This window comes from Triturus cristatus, chromosome 8 (genome assembly GCF_964204655.1).
Source record: "Triturus cristatus chromosome 8, aTriCri1.1, whole genome shotgun sequence".
Classification (NCBI taxonomy): Eukaryota; Metazoa; Chordata; class Amphibia; order Caudata; family Salamandridae; genus Triturus; species Triturus cristatus.
The window spans coordinates 863527301-863541951 of NC_140591.1; the positions used below are offsets into that span (position 1 = coordinate 863527301).

The 14651-nt window shown below is 46.3% G+C and overlaps 1 protein-coding gene across 1 annotated transcript in view; it reads right to left on the reverse strand.

Moving 5' to 3' along the window:
- LOC146805186 (uncharacterized) overlaps positions 1 to 14651 on the reverse strand; it is a 927200-nt gene that overhangs the window by 471311 nt on the left and 441238 nt on the right. The window lies entirely within an intron of this gene.

The following is a 14651-nucleotide window of genomic DNA, read 5'->3' on the forward strand; positions in this document are numbered from 1 at the left end:
CCTACTGCCGGACATGTGTGTCTTGCCAAGCCAGTGGGAAAACAGGGGTGAAGCTGAAAGCTCCCCTGGAACCACTTCCTGTCGTTAGCACCCCCTTTGAAAGGGTGGGCATCGACATTGTGGGTCCATTAGATCCACCAACTACAGCTGGTCACAGGTTTATCCTGGTTCTGGTGGATCATGCCACACGGTACCCAGAGGCAATACCTCTGAGGACCATAACAGCACCTGTTGTGGCTAGGGCCCTGATGGGAATCTTTACCCGAGTGGGTTTTCCCAAGGAAGTTGTGTCCGACAGGGGGACCAACTTCATGTCAGCATATATGCGGGCAATGTGGAAGGAGTGTGGAGTGACCTACCGGTTCACAACTCCTTACCACCCCCAGACCAATGGTCTGGTGGAAAGGTTTAACAAAACCTTAAAAGGCATGATCAGAAGTCTGCCTGAAAGCCTGCGGAGGAAATGGGACGTCCTCCTACCCTGTTTACTCTTTTCATACAGGGAAGTGCCACAGAAGGGAGTGGGCTTCAGCCCCTTCGAGCTTCTGTATGGGCACCCTGTACGTGGACCTCTTAACCTGGTGAGAGACGGATGGGAAAGAACTCCCAGAAAGCTCCCCCAGGATGTGGTGAGCTACATGCTGGCCTTCCGGAGCCAAATGGCTAAGTTGTGGAAGCAAGCTTCTGACAACTTGGAAGCCAGCCAAGCAGTGATGAAGGCGTGGTATGACCACAACGCTCACCCGGTGGAGTTGGAGCCTGGCCAGAAGGTGTGGGTGATCGAACCAGGAGAGCTTAGTGCCCTCCAGGATCGCTGGTCAGGACCCTTTGAGGTGTTGGAGAAGAAGGGTAAGGCTACCTACTTGGTGGACCTGAAGACCCCTCGTCAGCCCCTGCGGGTGCTGCATGCCAACCGCCTCAAACCCCACCACGAGAGGCCCGAAGTCATCTTGATGATGGTGACTGACGGAGGAGAGGACGTGGAAAGCGAGCCTCTCCCTGATCTGTTTGCGTCTCAAGAAAAGGATGGGTCGGTGGAGGGAGTGATTCTCTCCCCATCTCTAACTCCTGAACAGCAGGAGGACTGTCGCCAGGTCCTGGGGCAGTACTCTTCGTTGTTCTCCCTTGTCCCGGGTAGGACTCACCTGTGCGTCCATGACGTGGACACAGGAGACAGCCCACCTGTGAAGTCCAAGATCTACCGGATGTCAGACAAGGTGAAGGCCAGCATTCATAGTGAGGTCACTAAGATGCTGGAGCTAGGAGTGATTGAACCTTCTAGCAGCCCCTGGTCCAGTCCGGTGGTGTTAGTACCAAAAGCTGCACCACCGGGTGCCCAACCAGAACTGAGGTTCTGTGTGGACTACCGGGGACTGAATTCAGTGACAAAAACTGATGCTCATCCGATCCCTAGGGCGGATGAATTGATTGACCGGCTGGGAGCTGCCCAATATCTAAGTACCTTTGACCTTACTTCGGGGTACTGGCAGATCTCTTTGACTGATGGAGCAAGGGAAAGGTCAGCCTTCTCCACGCCCAATGGCCACTACCAGTTCTGTGTGATGCCCTTTGGGCTCAAGAACGCACCTGCCACGTTTCAGCGCCTGGTAAACCAGATCCTCACCGGAATGGAGAGTTTCTCTGCTGCTTATCTGGATGACATAGCCGTCTTCAGTAACAGCTGGGAGGATCACTTGCGTCACCTGCAAGCTGTTCTCCAGGCCCTGAGACAAGCTGGATTGACGATCAAGGCCAGCAAGTGCCAGATCGGGCAGGGGTCGGTAGTGTACCTTGGACACTTGGTGGGTAGGGGAGCGGTGCAACCCCTCCAGGTGAAGATCGAGGCCATCATGGCCTGGGAACCCCCCAAGACACAGACTGAGGTCCGAGCATTTTTTGGGCCTCACGGGATATTACCGCCGCTTCGTGAAGGGGTACGGTACCATCGTAGCCCCCCTCACGGAGCTCACGTCCAAGAAACAACCTCGACGGGTAGTCTGGACGGAGGCTTGTCAGCAAGCCTTTGAGAGATTGAAGAAAGCCATGTGCGAGGCCCCGGTCTTAAGGGCCCCAGACTTTTCCAGGAAGTTCATTGTCCAGACAGATGCATCAGAACATGGCATTGGGGCAGTGTTATCGCAACTCAACGAAGAGGGCCTGGATCAACCCGTGGTCTTCCTATCCAGGAGACTACTTCCCAGGGAACAGAAGTGGAGTGCAATAGAGCGTGAAGCCTTTGCAGTGGTATGGGCTCTGAAGAAGTTGCGGCCATACCTGTTTGGCTCGCACTTCCTGGTTCAGACCGACCACAGACCCCTTCGCTGGCTGATGCAGATGAAGGGGGAGAATCCCAAGTTGTTGAGGTGGTCTATTTCCCTACAGGGGATGGACTTTCAGGTGGAACATCGGCCTGGAGTGGACCACGCCAATGCAGACGGTCTCTCAAGGTATTTCCGCCTTAGTGATGAGAACTCCCAAGGGGTTGGGTAGCTCTCCCCACTTTCAGCTGGGGGGGACGCGTGTTAGACCTGTCAGCCCTTTGGGTGGTCCCTCCTCATCATTATTTATTTTGTCCCACTTTTGCCTCAAACCCTGTTTGAATTTTTCCTTTTTGGGAACCACCAGACTTTTTCGTGTTGCTACAGATTCAGGGAGCCATTTTAGCTAACCCTGAAACTTCTGTCTGAGGGCCTGGAGCACAAAATGGTGGCCATCTGTGACATCACCAGCATCCACTGGAACCTACCAGCACCTTCCAGAACATTCCAGAACTCTGTGACAGTTGGAGGCGGTTTAGAATGTTGGGAGGTTAAGACAGAGTGTTGGCAGTTGGAGCTGGCAGTTGGCACCTGACTGGTGAAGGGAGAGCAGCACAACAGTGAAGGAGGAAGGAGTGAAGCAGCAGGGGTGGAAACTTGTGCCTGGAGTGGGGTCCATAAACCCACCCTTGATACTAGTCCCTACTGATGGATCCCAGCCTGTAGCCCTGGGTGGGAAGAAGCCAGAAAAACTCATCCTAAGGACCTGGACAGCAGGAACAGGCCTTAGAAACAGAAAGCAGCAAGATCCTGACCTGGAAACTGGTTTCCCTGGAGTCCGGCGTCGAGTAGCCTGAGACCTGGAGCCCGAGGTGGAGAAGCGGCGCTGACTGAAGAAGCAGACGTCGTACCCGGAGCCGCCTGAGGTCGTAAGAGGGCGCCGACGGAGGTCGTGAGGAATACCAGAGGTCGAGGAGGAAGTCAACCGAGGTCGAGTGAGCGGCGTCATCGGAGGAGTGAAGTCCGCCCTCCGGAGTCGTCGGAGACCGAGGTGAAGTGTACCGGAGGTCGGGAGTGAGGATCGCACTCCGGAGTCGCCCGGAACCTGAGAGGAGGAGCACCGGAGGTCGGGGGTGAGGATCGCACCCCGGAGTCGCCGGAAGTCGACATCGAGGCCAGGCCGGCTGACGTCATCGAAGCCGAGAGCGCCATCGGACCGGAGCCGCCCGAAGTCGACATCGAGTAGAGACTGCCCGACGCCGTCGAATCGGAGGTCGAGATCGAACCGAGGCCGCCGACATCGGACCGGAACCGCCTACCGGCGTCGTCAAAGAACTGACATTGTGCCGAGGCCGCCGAGATCGAACCGGAACCGCCTCACGGCATCGACACGACTCCAGCGGCGTCGGAGCATCAGAAAAAGGGCAGTAAGTGGAGTAGAGGGCGCCTAAGGCCCTGTGGAGACCTGAGAGACTACTCTAAGGGGCTAGGGAGGTGCTGAAACCAACCTGACTGTGCCAGGGGTGAACTGGGACTAACCTAGAGAGGTTGTGTGGAGAGAGAAAGCCAGGGCACTGGTATTCCCCCCTTGATCTACCTCAGTTTAGGCCTCAGCCTTGTCCCAGCCAGGGAGTAGCCCCCCCTCAAGCCTTCCACAACCCTACAAGCTGTGCCTGGGCCAAATCAGCCCTTAGGAATTGAAAAGTGATCTGATTACATGAGTGTTGCTGTATACTTTTAATTATTTATTGGGGGCACTGTATTTATTGTGTTTTACCTATTTATTGCTTTACTATATTTATTGGTCCACAGGACTTGTTGGTGCACAATATTTATTGGTACAGTATTTATTGCCTCCGAATATTTAATTGCCTGTATTACCTGCACTTATATTTATGTCCTTTATATTTATGATCACCCCTATTTATTGAATCTTCAGACAGTATTTATTTGACCTGCACTATTTAAAATTTGTATATTGTGATTGACTTATTTATTTTTCCAATCAGCAACTAAGAGAAAAAGATAAAGAGAGATATTTTCATAATTTTTACGGTGTAGAGTCGTTTTTGGAACGGATGCACGCATGGTTATTGTATGGGTATATTGTATGCTTAGCACGGTGCCTGATTCCTGACCACTCGAGCCAAGCTACCACAGTGTGTTCGGGAAGTCCACCACCACCCCTTCTAGTGTGGGAGTGGTTTTCCAACAATCCCAAACTATTCTATCTGCGACTGGGAATGCTGAAATGTTATCAAGAGTCAGATCACGTTTCATAATGTGGGAAGATGAATGGGGGCCAGAATACCATTAACCAAGTTCACAGCGGAGTGTTCTGCCAAATAATGACCATTGATGAGTAAGAAAAATACTGTCACAAAACCAATTGACATGAAAAGAAAAATGAGGATGAGTATCAACCAGATGGAGGTCCATGGAGGAACTAAGTCTTTTTGAACCAGGAGACAAAAATACATCATTTGGTTGGGCCAATTGATGAAGTGGAGGACGAGTCATAGGAAAAGCTGGTATGGTGTAGAGGACTTTCCAGCAATTCCTGCAAAGACTCTCCCGTAGGATAAGCATATTCCATTTCTTTGTTGCAAGTGGATGTAGGTAGAACAGGCAAATGGTCAACAATAGGATCTAACTCAATTACAGTGTCGTGAGCAGCATTCAAAGTTGCAGCTACCCCAGGAGTCCTAGAAATAGTGGGGCACGAAACAGCAGGCGTGACACTATTCAGAATCGGCCAGATGTTGTAGCTTGACGTTGTCCACTAAGATGTATCTGTTGTCTTTGCGACCCGGCAGCGATGGTAAAATGACTGTACAAGAACCCTTCAAGCCAAGGACTGGAACTGGTGCACGATAAGAGGGACCAAATTCTTTTTTGTTCTCCAACTTTTCTCGGAACAAGTCACCAAATTTCGGTAGCCAGCCAGCACCCGGAATCAGCAGTGCAGCATCAGTGGAAGAGGGCAACTGTTCAGTTGCAAGATTGTCACGTGTCTCTTGTAGGTCCTGTAACATAGCAGAATGATTATCTACGTCAAAGGTTGCGGCAGCCGCCACACCGTCTAGACCATCAAGGTCTGCACAAACAGTTTAATGCCAAAGAGCATTTTGTATGGGGTTTGCCCACCCAGATATCTTCTAGGGAGATTATTAAGTGCACGTTAAACTTTATTGCGTCCTTGTAGGCCTTAGAGGTGAACGCTGGACCTTGGTCTGAGTGAAAGGTGCCACAGGCAAAGTTCCCGACAAAGACAAGCAAATCCTTGATGATATTTTGAGCGTCAGCACTGTGTTGTGGCCAAACCCAAAGGAATCTAGTGGACGAATCAACCGCAACTAACATATATTTATATGCAGTATCAGAAGAAAATGGACCGCAGTGATCAAGATATACACAGCCAAAAGGCTGTTTAGAAATGCATAGCTGTGTTTGTGGTGGACTTGTTACCGTAGAAGGCTTGATTTGTTGACAGATGTCACAAGAAAGTACATAATTACCGGTCTGTTTATATAAACCACGCCACCATTAACGTTGCTGCAATATAGAAACTGTCACAGACACCCCGGCATTGGCCGAAGCCATGCCTTTGTGTGCGGCTTTGATCAAAGAGAATTTGCGGTCCGCGTTGGAAATCAGCCGATCCCCAACGTCCGGTATTCTTGCAAAAGGAACTTGTTCAGGAGTTAACTGATAAGGATACTTTGAAGGGAAACCCTGTGGGTAATTAGTGCCCTCCGTATTAGCAGCTATAGCTGCCAAAATGTCATTATCAATCTTAGTCGTGGACCTTGTAATGGCGGCTATGGAACACGTAGCTACTGCAGATTTGGCTGCTTCATCAGCCAAAGAATTACCAACAACATGTGCCCCCACACGCTGATGGCCAATAGTATGGATAACCTGTGTGAGTGGCAGACGTGTTTTAAGTTCTGCCACTCGAACCTAAAGCTGTTTATGCTTTCTCGTGCTGCCTTTAGAATCTCAATAATCATTTTGAGACCAAAAGAATAAGTTGTCATTGAAAGACTGAACACAGTAGTAAGAATCACACACAGTTAGAGTATTCACATTCAGATCTGCAAACTCGAGAGCAAGAACCAGAGCACCAGCTCAGCCAGTTGGGCGGTACAGTCTCCTAGCGCCTGTGTATGCACTATGTTAGACTTGAATTCACTATTCACCAATGTACCAGCCACAATAGCACAAGCCGCTGAATTAGCGTGTTTAGAGCCAGTGGACAGTTGCGCCGAGCCATCGGTGTAAATGATACATTTATACTCCTCTAAAGGAAGTAAAGACATAAGAGGAGGATGAACATGTTCCTATTGAAAGAACTCCTGTGTCTGAAGTGCGGGATCAAAGATAAATGTGACATCAGGAGCAGTCAGAGAAGTAGCCCATTGTATCCAGTGGGGATGTAATGCTTTAGAGTTTGGCACACTTGCCTTAGTCACTGCTTCTAAAGCAGGGAAAGGCATAAACATATGGATGCGTTTACCCTGTGCCAGTGCGCGTTCCTTGAGAGCCGCCATCTGCACCGCTGTAAAAACTTTTTCAACATTCCAAAATCGCATTTCGGCTGAAGTGTACAAATGTGATTTGTATGCAATAGTTACTGTGTCACCTTCCTTGTACGTTAAGTAAGTGAAACCCACTGTGCCTGGTGCGTATAACCAGGTTTTGTGTAGTTATCACATGTCAACAAGTCCTCAGTTTCAAGTAGATCAAACTGCAAAGATTGCAGTATAGCTGAATGTTCTGGAAGCCAGCTGGCAGATGAAAATGTAGGTTGTATCAAAGCATAAAGAGGATTGATAAACTGGGCATAATTAGGAATGTAAGTCCTCCCAAAATTTAAAAATCCCAGCAAAGTCTGAAGTTTCTTCAGTGTAGATGAAGACTGCAATCTTGCACATTTCTCCAGAAAGTGGGGGGCTAGGCCCCTACCTTCATTGTTGAGCTCGTAGCCCAAAACGAGCACTCCATGGTAAGCGATGTGTGATATGGCAAAGTTGAATTTGTAACTGTACTCGGCAAACATAAGTATGATGCGGTCGACACGGCATAGATGCGGCCATAGTTCATCGTCCGTCAGATAAATATCATCAACGTACGAGTATGCATAAGGGTCAATGCTGTCTAGCAAAGAGACAACACACGCAGTGAACACCCCGGGGCTATTCTTATATCCCACAGGCAAATGGCAATTTATTTTTGTTTTCCACCGGCCGTGACTGCTGTCCATTGACTGCATTCAGGAGCCAGATAACGACTACAGAAGCCATTGGAAATATCAAGTGTTGAATTATATTTCTTATGAAGAAGGCTGTCTACAAGTACAGAGCTATAAGTAAACTGTACCGCAAATGTGCGACAATGAGAATTCAAATGTCGGTAATCCAACACAATGCGATAAGACCCATCGGGTTTGGATACTGTAAAAAGAGGATTATTCATCGGTGACACACGTGTCTCAATCACACCTTGATACTCCAACTCAGTCAGAACATCATAAATGGGGGCTTTAGCCTCCCGCCGGATGGGATATTGGGGTTGAGCTGTGGCATGGAACGTAATGGTATCTCATGTGCCGGAGAATCTTCATCCCAGCCCACTTGGTTACTGTACACCGCCGGTGCAAGGGCCAAAGCGCACTCAGATGCAAAAGCTTTTGCATGCTCCTCAGGGACATAACGCGAAAAACTCAGAAGTATCCTGTCCTCCCCTCTAGATGCAGCTAGAACAAGCGGTGGGGGCCAATTTGCCTCCGTTGACAAAATGTTGTAAGAAGAGGTTAGATTTTCCCCAAAACCCCTGTAATAACACGCTCTATGTGACCTTCAATTTGAAAGACAATGTTATTCAATATATCTGGGGGGCAAGTCGGGTGTCTGCTGTTTCCACAGTAATGAAAGTTTCAGTTGCTGTCACCTCCAGACAAGGACGCAGTGCCTCCCGTACTATGGTAACTTTCCGCTGCGCTGTCGAGCAGAGTCACTGCCTAAGTCCAATCCAGTAGTCGGATTATCACCGTCTGAGGCATATCTTGCTGTCAAAGCAGCAACCTTCTTTTGAAATGGTGGATGAAACTGAGGCAGCTCCTCTTGTTTGGCTTTAACGTCAAACTGTCGAGGTTGATCCCGTCCCTTTTGCGTCTATGGCCCTTTGACACGACCTAGGTGGTCCCCAGCACCAAGTTGTGAGCCCAATGTGTCCTGTAAAGAATGAGGAGAGCATTGTTCAGAGACTTGAAATCTATCAGGTGACTTAAGTTTAGCGATATCGCGCAAATCATAAGTATGTTCAGAAGTCTCAGGGGTTGGTGAACCAGCACACGACCCCTGCTTCTGTTGCTGCTGCCCCTTATTTTTATTTTTCCAATTCTTTTTTACAAAAGAATGGTTTTCCATCCTTATCAGATTGGGTTTTCGGCACTTGGGGCTGCGCCTGTGCTTGAGAAAAGGGCTTAACCCCAGACTATTGCGCCCTATAGTTTTGTAATCTTTTGCAATAATCTTCGCCAATTCTCGTGATTTGTCTACGTCAGCCACGGTCTCCAGGTGGTTAGCCACCTGAAAGCTCATAGCATCCCCCTTAACATTAGCAAGGATCATATCAGCCACCACGTCGAACACCCTCAACAGTCGCATACCCAATTCCACAGCCACTTCGGCTCCATGCTCATCTTGAGCATGCTTAATCACGGACGAGAGTACGGTCATGGAAGGGGAGCCGAAGCACATTGAATATACCGCTGCAAATACTTTACCTTAAGTAGTACAGTCAGCTAAGTCAGTAACCAGGTCTTTAGGTAAGATCACAGTGAAAATCCTGTGTTTTTCCATAAGAGTAGTATTTGGAAAGACTGCCTCAAGTTGCCCAAACTTTTTAGCAAGCCAATAAGGAAACTCGTCCTTATACAGGGGATGCTTGCCCATTACAGATTTGATCATGATGGGACTGATGCTCAAAGCAGCAGGCCCGGCCTGTTGCGTAGCAGCCCCAGGCAGTCCCGCCTGGAAATTCCGTGAAACTAAGTGAAGAACAGCTCTATGAACGCGTATCAACAAGGTATGCAACACGCGAAGCTCTGCAAGTGTAGCAGTAGTAGCATAACGCGGGTGTGGAGTATATCCAGTCAAAAAGGGCCATGCGGCCCCATCAATCGATATGGGGCCCAAACGGACCGGCGTTAGTGGGTGAGGAAGGGCGCCATTGGACCAAATTTGGTGTTGCCAAGCTGTGAGCAGAACTTCAAGAGACATGTAAGGGCGATAGCCTACAGGAAGGGCCGTGGCAGTATATTCGTGAAGCAGATTATCCATTCCGTTAACTGCCGGAAATGTGACCCATGAATAAAATACCTCGAAAGGATAAACTGCATTATCCTCAACTACAAAGATGAGCACAACCCCAGCATCAGGGACTCCATGCTGAGTCAAATAGGCTTTGATTGCGCCTCTATTAGGCGGCGGAATGGTTACTGCCGCCATGATCAAGAAAATATAGAAAAAACTTCTGTGTGGCAGCACGATAGTGAGTCTAACAAGTAAAGGGAAAGACCTTTTAAAATTTAAGCTTGAAAAACCTATAAAAAATTCACAATATAGGACAATACACCATCACGACCGTCTCCGGAAACAGAAGTGAAGGTATTGTGGACAAGCACAAGACCTACTCAAGCGTCTCGCAGATAAGAACCAGACTAAACATTGGCGGCGCCATGTTTCAGGGATTCTGCACATATACAGAACTATGCACAAGAAACCAGGACCTTGGTTTTTACGGGTGTACCAACCTATCACCTTTTTGCCCGCAATCCCTAAAACCCATAAGCTATAGTGACTCATTCGTTCTCCGAAATAATAACGAAGCTACCAATGATTAGACAACCCAGAACACAACACTCCTGACTTGCTCAGGAGTCACGGTAGCAAGACAACCCTTTTGCTTACTCACTCATAGTTGTCCACAATAAGAGTAATCAGAGTCAAGGTATAGTTCAGAATGTTTATTTAAACTAAGGTGCAGTACAGGTGCCAGCAACAATATGCATAAACACAATATCGTTAGCATTGTTACAATTCCATAGAATACAAAAGGGGATGTCATTTTATAAAGACAGAGGAAAAGGATTATAGGACCTAACCACCCTCCCCGTGGTAAGAAATAGTTTATTACAAAACAAAAGACCTCTGGGCGTTGTCAGCAGACCCCATACCTCAAGGCTTAGATGAGAGGTTTACATCTCAGGACCAGCACATCTCTCCTCTCTGGAAACTCTCCAAGTGTTCAGAATAACATGCAGTTCTGCAATATTAATGCACGCGACTTTCAGTAGTACAGCTGTGTGTTTGTTATGTCTAGGTGCCAGGGGCTGACCAGAACAAAATAACAAGGGGCATTGTTTATCGACCTTGTACATCATGTGCAGACTAAACCCCAGAGAACAGCAGAGAACGTGAAAAGCAGACAGTTCTCATGTGAAAGGCAAAAACAAAGTCTTTTAAAATAAATGCATGTAGTAACGTGCGCAAAAGCAGCCTCATGGCAGCTCATGCTAACTTAGCAATGTCGACAATGAACCTACCAACCATACAACACTTTCTGCAAGTGTTCTCTATCATAAGTTGAGGAGCTTGTAATGGGTTCTCTTTATCTGACATGCCCTAGCAGAATTACAAGTTCTATCATGAATGTGCCCACTCCTTGTTTGTAATGGGCTTACCCAATTCCTTTTCCTATCTTTTCTCAGCCAGGGCTTTGCTGGTATCATGGAGAATTCTATATATAATGGAGATTGTATGTTTATTAGTTTGGGTGCTTATGAGCCACTTCTCAAATGCTGTCAGTGGTCCAGAAGCACCCTCTCCTACATCAGGGTGGAGGGTCCAGAGTTGCACCTGGAAAAAAGTGAGGCCTTTGCTCTCATGGAAATGGTACAAATGCTTAAAATCCTTGAACGATAATATTTACCCATTTTTATACAGGAATCTCACCATGACACGTGTAATCTCTTCATTTCTTTTATGCGAAGGTATCCACAGCAGGGCGAAAATCAGGATTAAATGATAGTAAAAGGGGAAGGAGAAGTGGTGAGACCCTCTATGTCATCCCTTACCCCATGCCTGTAATGTGGTTCTTAAAATAGTAGAGGAAAACAGGCCCCAGCTTCTGCGTCATCAATATAACCATGGAATTTATGATGTGGGCACTATAGCTATCAAATGGTCTATGCTGCGCTATTGTTTATCAGTTTCCATATTTCCCAAATCTGCAAAGTATCTCAATACGGAGGCTAGGTGGTAATTAAGAATGTGTGGAACCTCCAAGCCCCCAGCATGCGGTGTTCAACATGTATGTTTAGTCAATATTCTATTTTTTTTTTTAAATGTCTTTATTGATTTTCCTTTTACAGTAACATCACCCCTAGCCCACACCCCCCCCAACCCCTCTTCCCCCCCTTCCCCTTCTATTCAAACATCAGCACCATTTACAAAGTTTCCCAAGACACTTGGAGCATAAAAACGGGTGAGGAGCGTTGAAGCTCGCATTTGCTAGAATACAAAAAATATTGTCGTTCTTACTTTATTGAATACTTGCCTTTTGATGATTTTTTCAAATCTAAGTATAGTTAGACATCCATTGTACCAGTGGATCCCATATCAAAATGCCTCTCTTATATTTATTGCGCCCTTTTCTTCTATATATGGCTACCTCCAGACTGCATGTTGCTAATAGCCGGGCCCTCCATTGTTGGAACGTCGGTGGGTTTGGATCTAGCCAGGCTGAGGCTATGCATATCCTTAGAATGGCCATAGCTACAAAGATCAGACAGTGCATACATTTTGGACGGATGCAATCTGCTGTGCCCAACAATAATTCCTCTATAGAAATATAGATAGCTGTTCCAAAATTTCTGATATAAAATCGGAAATCTCCCTTATTATATTTGACAAAGCTTTACAGGAGGCAAAAATATGTACACTGTCGGCCTCAAATAGTGAACATCGTGGGCATGTTGTACCTTTCCCTATCCCCCACTTTGCTATTTTCTTCGGGGTATAATATAATGAGAAAAACGTTTTATAGTACTGAGCTTGCAGTTTAACTGACATAAATCAGGACTGTGACATTTCGAAGGATCGAAGAGGGGTTTGAGGTAATAGATCTAACTTTGTCTGCCACATATCAATCTGTTTCTCCATATCATCAGAACCCAATGAATTCAGGAATTCATATATCTCCCCAATAGTTAAGCTAGATTTTTTGCATATCCGGTCCATGATTTGTGTTGCCTGGAATTTTTCCCTACCCCCCGCCCCTTTTTTTGTCAAAAAGTCCCTAACCTGCAGGTATTTAAAAAAATCCCTATGGCTGAGGTCGTAGTCGTTACGTAGTTCTTCAAAGGTCTTCAAGCCAGATCTATTAAAGAAACAGCCAAGCTGTAATATCCCTATTTGTATCCACCGATCCATACAACTATCATCAAATATCTCGGGTAGATCATTATTTTTGGATACAGGGGTATAATATGAGTATCATCCAAAACCCAGCATTTTACGAGCACAGCTCCACACCTTATATATCCCATAGATACTCTTGAATTTTACTTTCTTAAAATAATTATCGTTAATGTGTCGCCAAAAGCACCCTTCAGAGCCCCTTCCTAGTATAAGTGTTTGTGGGGTAGGTATGTTATTGCCAATGGGCTCTAGAGATATAAGTGCTGAGCAGTATCTCAAAACCTTAGCCCAATAATACAATTTGAAATTAGGCATAGCCATACCCCCTCTATCTTTTGGGAGTGTGATATACTTTAAAGCCCGGCGTGGCTTTTTATAGCCCCATTAGAATCTGGAGAACATAGAATTGATAGATCTGAACAGTTGAGGGGGAAATTCTAAATAAATGGTCCTGAAAAAATATAAGAATCTGGGAAGATACAGCATTTTAATCACATTACATCTCCCTCCTATCGTTAGATGTAGGTTGTTAAGACGTATCAGTTCTTTTTTTGTACGTTGAATCAGAGGCTCTACGTTATTCCTAACTATGTTATCCACCTCTGCCGAGATACTCACTCTGAGATACATGGCTTTGTCAATAACTCTGACATCTCTCATCTTGATCTTATCATTGAGAATGATCTGCGTTTTACTCTGGTTTAATTTATAGCCAGAGACTGCTCCGAAAAGTAGAGCCTCTTTTTCTATCGCGACAATTGCTTTGATTGGATTACTGGTAACTATAGCAATATCATCTGTGAAGGCTAGTGTTTTAGTCTCGAATTCTTGTACCCATATTGGAGGAATTAACATATTTTGCTCTAACCTACGAATAAACGGGTCAATGTAGATCGCAAAAAGAAGAGAACACGGACACCCCTGTCTTGTCCCCCTTGTGATGGTTATTTTTTCTGACAACATCCCATTTATTAACACCCTAGCGATAGGTTCAACATATAGCATTTGTATTGCCTTAAGGAATCGCTGACTAATCCCACTATGTAGCATTGCGGCCCAGGAGACCCTATCAAAAGCTTTTTCGGCGTCGAGTAAAATGAGCGCCATAGGGTCTCCTGTCGCCTGGGTAAAGTCAAAAAGAGAGATTACCCTTTGGACATGGTCGATTGTAGATCTTCTGGGGATAAACCTGTGTTGACGTTCCAATACACTCTTATGAATAATTGGTGCTAATTGGTTTGCTAGTAGTTTAGAGTATATTTTAGAATCTCCATTGATCAATGTAATGGGGCGATAGGACCCAGGTTCTAGAGGATCTTTGATTTTTTTTAGAAAAACTACAATTTTGGCAGATGACCATGAAGCTGGTGGTCTTCCACCCTCGAAGATATGGATGAACAGTTCCTGCATGATATCTTTTAGTTGTGTTGAAAATTTAACATAAAATTCTGTTGGGATACCATCCATTCCAGCGGCTTTCCCTGTAGTAAGGCTGGTCATGGATAATAAAATTTCCTCCCAGAATGGAATACTATCTAAGCTTTCCTGGTCCTCTTTTTCCAATCTTGTTGAGACGTTTAAGTTTAAGTTTAGGTATGTCTCTGATCTACCCGTTTGATTCTCTATTGTTTCCTAGAGATTCTGATAGAATTTTTGAAATACCATTCTAATCTCGGAAGATTCAGTTTTGAGGCCAGTCTCTGGATCCATAATCTCTTTATCGAGATTGGCTGAATATTCTTCCCTAATACGTATCGCCAGCTGATGGCCAACCTGTTCGCTCCACTCATAGATTTTCTCCTTATGAGCTGTGGCTTTGGCGACTACCTTTTCCGTTAGAATATCAATGATCTGGTTTTTAGCTGCCGCAACTCGATTTAGTTCATTCTCAGGTGCACCTCCCTCC